This window comes from Phocoena phocoena, chromosome 2, assembly GCF_963924675.1.
Source record: "Phocoena phocoena chromosome 2, mPhoPho1.1, whole genome shotgun sequence".
NCBI lineage: Eukaryota > Metazoa > Chordata > Mammalia > Artiodactyla > Phocoenidae > Phocoena > Phocoena phocoena.
In genome coordinates this window covers 113,706,166-113,716,071 of record NC_089220.1, presented here as the reverse complement: position 1 = coordinate 113,716,071, position 9,906 = coordinate 113,706,166, and the positions used below count along the sequence as shown (strand labels likewise).

General features: G+C 41.7%; 1 non-coding gene across 1 annotated transcript; it reads right to left on the bottom strand.

Annotated features, from left to right (window-relative positions):
- Positions 1–4,515: 4,515 nt before the first annotated feature.
- TRNAR-CCU (transfer RNA arginine (anticodon CCU)) lies at positions 4,516–4,588 on the bottom strand. The gene has a single exon. It is a non-coding gene; the product is annotated as a tRNA-Arg (tRNA).
- Between the last annotated feature and the right edge of the window lie 5,318 nt (positions 4,589–9,906).

Below are 9,906 nucleotides of genomic sequence, written 5' to 3'. Positions count from 1 at the left end.
ATTTTGGATCATCTTTACTATCATTACTCTGAATTATTTTTCAGGTAGACTGCCTATTTCCTCTTCATTTGTTTGGTCTGGTGGGTTTTTACCTTGCTCATTCATCTGCTGCGTAGTTCTCTGTCTTCTCATTTTGCTTAACTTACTGTGTTGGGGTCTCCTTTTTGCAGGCTGCAGGTTCCCGTTGTTTTTTGTGTCTGCCACCAGTGGCTAAGGTTGGTTCAGTGGGTTGTGCATGCTCCCTGGTGGAGGGGACTGGTGCCTGTATTCTGGTGGATGATGCTGGATCTTGTCTTTCTGGTGGGCAGGCCACATCTGGTGGTGTGTTTTGGGGTGTCTGTGAACTTATTATGATTTTAGGCAGCCTCTCTGCTAATGGGTGGAGTTGTGTTCCTGTCTTGGTAGTTGTTTGGCATGGGGTGTTCAGCACTGGAGCTTGCTGGTTGTTGAGTGGAGCTAGGTCTTAGCGTTGAGACGGAAATCTCTGGGAGAGCTCTTGCCGATTGATATTATGTGGGGCTGGGAGGTCTCTGGTGGTCCAATGTCCTGAACTTGACTCTCTTACCTTGGAGGCTCAGGCCTGACACCTGGCTGGAGCATCAAGACCCTGTAAGCCACACGGCTTTGGGGAAGTCTGAGGTCTTCTGCCAGCATTCAGTAGGTGTTTTGTAGGAGTTTTTCCATGTGTAGATGTATTTTTGATGTATCTGTGGGGAGGAATGTGATCTTCATGTCTTACTCCTCTACCATCTTGAATGTCCTCCCAAGGCATTCTTTTAAATAAAGTTTCATCCTTTTTCTTTGTATCATCACTCAAAGAATCCTAAAATGGTTGAGCTGCAAGGCATTTTGGAAACCCAATGGTTGTGAAATTTTAATAATGACACGTAATTATTTTAATGAATGGAGAAGTGCTTCATATAACATTAGGGGAAGAAACAGGACCCCAAATTGTATTTATAATCTCTAAAAATACTTTACATATGCATGATATTTTTCCATGTTTTACAACAATGAAAATGTGCTTTATCACTTCTCTACTCAGAAAAAAATACAATGTTCTCATTCAGCCCCTTCACTTCACAGATGAGGAACTAAGAAGCAGACAGGTTAAATGACCTCCCCCAGATTCCCAGCGGGTCCTCGGCAGAGCTGGAATGCAAGCCCTCTGATTTCCAGTGTTATGTCTTATGCCTTCTCCTCTAGGGATCTGCGAGGGGTAGCAGGGCAAGGCAGGGTATGGAGGGTCTGGCCAAGGTAACCATGACCCTCTGAACTTGGGGTAAGTAGTTCTTTGCATTTTAGTTCACCGGCCCCTTACTACAGTGGACAGGAGGGAGAATTCCCTTAGGCATGAGCTTCTTATGGTAAGTCACTCATTGTTAATAGTTGGCAGCCAACTGTGATGTGGCTTAACCCAGGGCAAAACAAAACCCTGGGACTCCAGTAGGCAGGACTGAGGTTGGGCTTTGGCACAAACTCCTGAAGGGTTGGCTTCAGCCTGAGGTATCTGAATTACTTGTCTAGACAGTTCCCAATTCACTGGATAATTAAGGGGTCCTCCCGCTCCCTTAGCCATGTTCACAATTCATGTAACACGTCTTTCTCAGTCATACACTTATCTCTCTCTTCTCCCACTATTATTTTCGAATGACATTATTGCACCATTGTACTTTTTATTTTACTTTTTGGTAGCAATGACTTTGCTCTTCCCTGTTTCAGGAGAAAAGCCCAATACAAGTTATTAGAAGATCTAATTGAGGTATTGGTCAATTTGCTTAGTTGAATTAGAGTGGGCCCCTTGGAGCATCATGGGGTTTATCCCTAAAAGTCTTGCAGTATAATTCTGGCCCTGCTTCCATGGGGAGTGTATTTGGGGAGGGCATCTGGCTTTCTGACACCTGTTACAGACAATTCGAGTTAACATTCCCACTCTGAGTCTAGGCTTTTCTGCAGGCATGAGGGATGTGGAGACCAAAGATTTGGTCTTTGTCTTCATGGAGTTTGGGGTCTAGAGGGAATGGAGTTTGCAGTGGCAATACATTGAGGCAACTGCTAGTAACTATGTGACTCCGCCCCTCTTCTCCTCAGCCCCCACCTTTCGAACTTTGGGACTATAGAAGGAGCAGTGTCTCCAGCTAAGAACATATCAAAGGGAAAAGATCTGAGTGTGGTTGAAAGAAAAACAAAGATGAGTATAGGCCTTTCAACATGGACCCCTGAAAAACCTTGTGTTCTGCGAAATAGTGCCCTAAAAATGTAGAGTTTTTGGGAAAACTAAGGGCCAACCATTTAAAACTTGTGCAACTTTGTAACCAGAAGCCAGGCAAAAACAATAATTGGTTCCTGGGATATAATTTAACACCCCAAGCAGGAAGTTTAGAGTTCTGGAGTCGACCTCAGGGAATATTAAAAATGTACAAAGACAGAAGAGTGGCAGCACTGGCTTGCAGGTGCTGAGTCAAGATGACGAAGCAGAGCTCTGATCCACAGGGTAGCCATTAAAGGCACAGCAGGAAGCGCAACTAACTGCAGCCCTACAGCCCCAAAAGGCAGGAGGTGTGCTTCTTCTGGAGGCTGGAGCCCTCGGTAGACACTTTTTTTTTTTTTTTTTTTTAACTTTATGGCCACGCCATGCAGCATGTGGGATCTTAGTTCCCCGACCAGGGATCGAACCCACACCCCCTGCCTTGGAAGTGCAGAGTTTTAACCACAGGACTGCCAGGGAAGTTCCTGCACTCATTTTTTTTTTTTTTTAAACATCTTTATTGGAGTGTAATTGCTTTACAATGGTGTGTTAGTTTCTGCTTTATAACAAAGTGAATCAGCTATAGATATACATATATCCCCATATCTCCTCCCTCTTGCATCTCCCTCCCACCCTCCCTATCCCACCCCTCTAGGTTGTCACAAAACACCTAGCTGATCTCCCTGACTGCACTCATTTTTAATTTGCTTAAGATACATCTGTAAAGGCTCTAGTCTATGCAGCACCCTACTGAGGTATTGCTTTGTTTTGCTTTGTTTTGTTGTCCTGTTGAAGCTGTTGAAGTTCGTAATTCTACTTTGGTTATTCTACCTTAGAAAATCACAGATGAATCAACTTAACTTACATGGTATATGGATAGCATTCCTCCTTTTACCAGGCATTTGTGAACTAAGCAACGTGACATGAACAGAAGTTAGAACAGAACAGCACCTGACAGATGACAGATGACACCTGACAGATGACAGCCTAGAACACAAACCCTATAAGGCTGGCAGAAAGGTCCAGCCATGGCAGAGGCCTTGGGCCAGTTCAGGCTGAGAAAGACAAGTTGCTCTTTAAGCAACCGTAAGTGATGGAATTGAAAAAACTAAAAAATAATGGGGCTTGTGGAATATAGTAGGATCTTTGTTTCCTATATGCAACCTGAAGGTTTAATGCGTTACATAGTTTTGTGTGGATTACACGGATTTTCATAACCTTGTGTTGACATTCTTATTTGGGACGGAATGCCCGGTGTGTGGCACTTGTGCTGGATGACACGAAAGGCTGGACAAGGCAGGTCACTTGCAAAAAACCTGAGCTTGGTTGGCAAGGGAGTATACAAAGTAGAGCCAACCTATGGAGACATATTTACTGTCTCTACCATGTTCATGGGTTGCTCCTCTTGCAAGCACATGGGGAAGTGAGAGTGAGAGCATCAACAATCCAGTACCTAACCTGGGCAGGGGGTAGGAGAGAGGTGCTGAAACAGGTCACTCATCCTGATGTGTAATACACTTTCCTAAATGACATGGTGCATAGCCTGGGCTACAGAAGGAAAAAGCAAAACCAAAACCCTGCCTGCAAAAGAGATTTGACTCCTAAGCTCGAAACCAGCAAAAATGCAAATGAGAGGTAAGGAATAAAATGAGCATATACTAACTAGACCACAAGTCCCTGGGAGCAGGAACCAACGCCTGATACTGTGTCTGAACAGAGACTATGCACAATAAATTCCTGAGTGAAAGAAAACATTTAATATGACATCGTGGGCATGAGCCACATTTAGAAAACATGTTCATGCATTTTTTCCTCAAAAATAAACAAACAAAAACTATTTATCAAGCTAAATTGTTAAAAAAGGATTTAAAATTCCTTTGTTGTTTGCCTCTCAAAACAAAATGACTCTGTTTATACAAAGAAAACAGGCCCACATTTAAGCCTTCGGTACAGTCCTCCTCAGACCCCTTCGTTAAGCTCAAGCTGATAGCTACTATCACTTAAGTGTTGCCAAAAGGTTCTTGCACTCTCCAGATTGCAGTATTTTCCTTTTGTAAGATCAGATAACTATATTATTTTGCTTTTCATTAAAATTTGCCTTACCTACTTGAAACATTTTTTTGTCTATGTTTTGGTCCCTACCAACCCGAACAACTTAAATTTCCTCTACTTTTGCAAAATTTAAAAAATATTTATTTATTTAGGCTGCACCGGGTCTTAGTTGTGGCATGCGGACTTCTTAGTTGCGGCACGCATGTGGGATCTAGTTCCCTGACCAGGGATCGAACCAGGGCCCCCTGCATCAGGAGTGCAGAGTCTTAGCCACTGGACCACCAAGGAAGTTCTGCAAAATTTTAAAGTTGGTAACTTCTGATTTTTTTTAACTTTGCTTTTGACCACTATTCCATTTTGTATTTGCTATTTTCATCACAAATTTTGCTCTTGTTTGATTTGGCTGTCTACTTTTGGCTGCCATCTTTCTCCTGTCTTGTTCCTTGTTTATATCTCATTTTGCATTTCAGTGCTTTCATCTCCTTCCTCAAGCCCTAAGAACGTCTTTAAGTGCATGTCTGTTTCATTCACTCTCTTTGATAATGTTTAGACAGATACTCAACAAACATCCATAAAGGGAGAGTTCATTGCTGCTAAAGCAAAAGAGAGCACGTGTGGGAACAGGGTCTCAGTTACGGTACAAGGGAACAGGGTTCTGAGGACGTCTGAAAGGAGACTCCATGCTACTTAATGTAAGCACGGAAGGGTGGGAGGTTGGCCATAGGATGGGACCATGTTGGGGTAAAGGCAAGAAATGTGGTCCAAAAAATTAATCAAGATTAATATCCCTAAGTGATGTCATGTGCCCCCTGATATGACATGTCCAGAAGGGCACTTCACCTTTGTGGTAGTCAGCTTGTGGACTACTGGGATATTCCCAAACCCGTATCCCCAGTCTAACCATGAGCAAATCTCAGAAAAACCCATTTTTGAGGGATGTTCTACAACATACCTGACCACACACCTCGAAATTGTCAAAAAATGTCAAGCGCATGAAAACCAGAAAAGACAGAAATCGTCACAGACCAAAGGAGACTAAGGAGATGTGATGATCTAACGTGATGTGGGATCCTGGCTTGGACCCTGGAACAGAGGACGATAATGGAAAAACTGGTGATCTGAATAGAGTCTAGAGTTTAGTTAATAGCGATGTCCCAGTGGGCAGGGACCAACTCCTGACACTGTGTCTGGACAGTGTTGGCTTCTTAGTTTTGACAAATGTACCTTGGTAATTTACCATGTTAACATTAGGCAAAAATGAAACTGGCTAAAGCAGTACGCAGGAATTCTCTGAACTAGCTTTGCAATTTTTGGGTAAATGTAAATTTATTCCAAAATAAAAACTTTATTTAAAAAAATTAATCCAAATATGTTATTCTCAAATTCCTTGTAGTTGGGGCTTTAGCCACTGGCTCCATTTGGTAGCTTTTCTTTTTTCTACCTTCTGTGGTTATTTGCATACTTTGTGAGAGGAGTATGTGGCTTTAGTTTTTAATGCTTCTAAAATTGATTCTTCTGAAGTCATCTGACTTAATTAAGAAGTCCTTTAATCTTTCATCAGTTCTTCTGTGTAAATCAACAGAGGTGACCATCCTCACCTTTAATTGTCTCAGCTTCCATAACCTTGCATGCATATATTCATTCATTCCCTTGTGCATTCATTCAACACACATATATTGAAGGTCCTATAATAAGCCAGGCTCTGAGCTACCCCTCAAGATTCCCTGTTGACTTAGAGTCCCAGCCCTCAAGTCATCAAGATAAAGGAAGATGAAATTCTTCATTACTTGCTCATCATAGAACAAGGGCATGTCCCAGGGGCCTTGCTGAATCTGAAAGGTATGATTTGCCCTGCTATTTGAAAAGCCTTAACTTTCCACCATTCTTTTCCACCTCTCTCCTCCCACCATGCTATATACCCTCTAAAATCATAATTTACGGAGTAACAGGGTTCCAAAGGCTGTCTGCATAATAAGTGCCAGTATGAACTGGTTCTTCATGGTCACTTGAGTTAGAAAATTACAGCACAGACAATGGTTCCATTTTCCTGTTTTGTGCATGATTTTCATCTATTGAAAAAGATGGGAGGGTTGGCTCCAGGAGTGAAACTGGTGCTTCTTTTGGCTTTACTGTGCTGACTGTCCATCAAAACTCTCAATTCAGGGCTCAAGAGCAAACAAATTAGGCCACGACCCTGGAGGGTGACACTCTGGTGGCAGGGGGGTGGGGAGTCGGGAGGTCAGCAGAGAGGTGTTGCCCAGACCCCCTTTGCTGCAGCAGCTCCTAGAGTGTATGGGTCCCAGCCAAGCTGGGGGTTTGCCTTGTTTTGTTTTCACTTGTGGACCAGACAGGCTCCTAATGGGTGGGTTCAGGATCCCCAGGCAGAACAGCTCCACGGAAAGGCCAGGCTCAAGGATAAGGTTTCATGTGAAAAGACAGAAGCCGGGCCCTCCATAAACCTGGTGTGTCCACACCAACGCTGTAACAGTGGATCCTACAAGAGAACTGGTTCTGGGGCTCTGTTTTGCCTGATTTTCAGTAACACTTGAAAAGAAAGACAAATATGATATCGCTTATATGTGGAATCTAAAAATATGGTACAAAGGAACTTATTTACAAAACAGAAATAGAGTCACAGATGTAGAAAACAAACTTATGGTTACCAGGGAGGAAAGGAGGTGGGGAGGGATAAATTGGAAGATTGGGATTGACATATACGCACTACTATATATAAAATAGATAACTAATAAGGACCTGCTGTATAGCACAGGGAACTCTACTCAATACTCTGTAATGGCCTGTATGGGAAAAGAATCTAAAAAAGAATGGATATATGAATATGTATAACCGATTCACTTTGCTGTACACCTGAAACTAACATAACATTGTAAATCAACTATACTCCAATAAAAACTAGAAAAAAAGAAAAAGAAAAGCACCCTTATTGGAAGGCTCTCCCCTAGCAGGTTGGGTGGGGTTTTGTTTATATCTCCTATAGTATTTGGTACCCTGTGCTATCCTTACACTGTATCAGTTCACTTATATATACTATACATGTTAGTATATATACCGTGTATATGTATATGTGTGTATATATATATATATATATATATATATATATATAGTATATACCATATATCTATACCCATATGATATATATGGATATACAGTATACACTATACACGTTCAACAGTATGTAAGTACACTTGACTGCAAATTCCCTGAGTCAGATGACAGCCTCTGATGTGGCACCTGGCACACCTGAGGACTGAAGCAACAGCATGTGTGGGGTCAGTAGTGAGGATCCAATATTTGACCATATGCCACAAAGATCTCATTTAAATGATTTGTTTTCTTTCTCCAACTCTCACTTACGACGTTTTCTAGCTTTTTCTATCTAAAGATGGACAGGAGCCTGAAGTTATCTTCTGTAGAACCTCTTGCCTCTATTCAATATATAATATACAATGATCCAATCTATTATTTTTCAAGTCAACTCTTCTTACATTTTACTTTCCATTGCTTTAATCATATTTGAACTCCTTTGAGTTTCATTTCTCTAACTTGTGAAGCATAAAACTTGATACATTATTGTTGTACACAGTTAATGTTAAGTTGGAAGATTTTTAATAGATTCTATAACTGTTCAAACATCCTTTGTGCTTGCTTTTGGATAAGATATTGTGTTCCTGTTCATCTGTGATCCATGGTGACCTCTAAATTGTTTTCCACAGAAGTTCACAAAGAAGCATATCCCATTGTTTTCATTCATTTCCCCACCCTAATTTTGCTGAACTTTTGTACTCCTAGTTAATTTCAATAGCCCATAAAAAGTGTTGAGATGTATTTTTCAATGCTTTCTGGACTGACCCTATATTATACACAAGCAGTTCTAAACATCTGTAATATCTAAACGTACCAGCTTGCCCTGATTATGTGCCATTCCTTTCAGTAGCGATATCAACTCTAAGCGTCATGCTATTTATCCCGGTACAATGGGGCTCTAATTAAGGTCCAGTTCCCACAAATGTTCTGGAATTTTGTGAAAATAGTTCTCTATGAGATCGGTATTGTGGATTAGTCCTACTTTATTTCTAAAATCAATCAATGTCAAAGCCCTCATTCTCAGCTTTATATTTAAACATGTTCCACATTCCTGGGCAGATCTTAAGCATAGTTAAGTAGGTGTGTTCTCTGTGTGATTTGCTCTCTCTTTGGTGGCAGAAATTATGTAACATGTACTAAACAGAGGAGGCAGAGATAGGATAAGGGAAGGCACAAAGATAACTCAATGACACCAAAACGAAAATGGTCCTGGAGTTTCACAAGGGTGTCAGAATGGAAAGAGTTATTTGCATCTAAATTTAAATTCATATCTGCCTTCAACTGTTAGCTGATCAAAAGAGACTCACAAGGTTACTGAATTAAGCCAGAGCACACTGGATTATTCCATCAGTTCAGCCATGAAATTCCCTTGCCATGACGAAATACACTTGCCAAAGGATGGCAAATACTGACCTTGGCATTACCTAGCCCTGGTATGAAGGCAGTCAACAGCTCACATTGGCAGAGGTGGAAAACACCATCACGGAGGGGAAGAGAGACAAAGCGAGGGGAGAAATGCAGAAGAGACTGAAGCTGAGAATGAGAATAAACAAAACACAGGTTTGGAAGTCAGACAAGTCCACTCTGGGCAAACCCAGACTCTGCCATGGACTCACTGCATGAACCTTTAATAACCGAAGTTATTAAATGTGAGTCTCAGTTTCTTTCTTTGCAAAATAAGGAGACCAACGCTTACCTCATGAGTTTGTACTAAGAATAATCATACGTAGAAAGTGTTTAACAGAGTGAAAGTGCCAAGTATGTGTTAATTGCTTTCTTTCATTCTTCCTACCTCCTCCAAAAGAAAGAAAGAAAAACCCCTAGCTTTGGTGATATTTTCATACCCTTTCATCATCAACAACAATCTTATTATTATACATAAAGAATTGTGCTAAGCCTCTAAGATATATAAGCCTGGCTTTGAAGTTGCTTAGAGCATAAATGTAAGGAAAACCTAGTACATGGTATCTTACGTGACATAGTATCAGGGATAATAGGTGCTTTGAAAATTTGGTGTTGGAGAGACCACTGCTCCATGGGTAGTCAAAGCAAAGGATGGGCTTCCTCCTGGGCCTTGAGGGAAGGATCAGACTCAGTAAAGAGACACATCCTCGGTAGAGAAGATAGCGTGAAGCAAAACTGCAAAGAGGGAACAGCAACTCTGAGCACCAGGAATGGGACCAATTAGACCAAGGTGAAGGGTTTCTGTCTGAAAATCATGAAAGACAGGGTGGGACAAGTAGGATGCGCTTGATCAGTGCCAAGCTACAGCGCTTCATCTGGCATCAACTCAATACTAATAGATGTTCTTGAGCTTGGTGATTAGATGACCTAAGTCATGTCATCAGAGGATGAATCCGGCTGCTCTGTACAGCATCAATGGAAAAGGCAGAAACAGAGGCAGAGGGAGCAGCCATGGTGGCCACTTCCACATCTAGGAAACCAGCAGTGAAGCCTGGACTGAGGAGGTGGTCGTGGCAGTGAGAGGAAGGAATGATTCT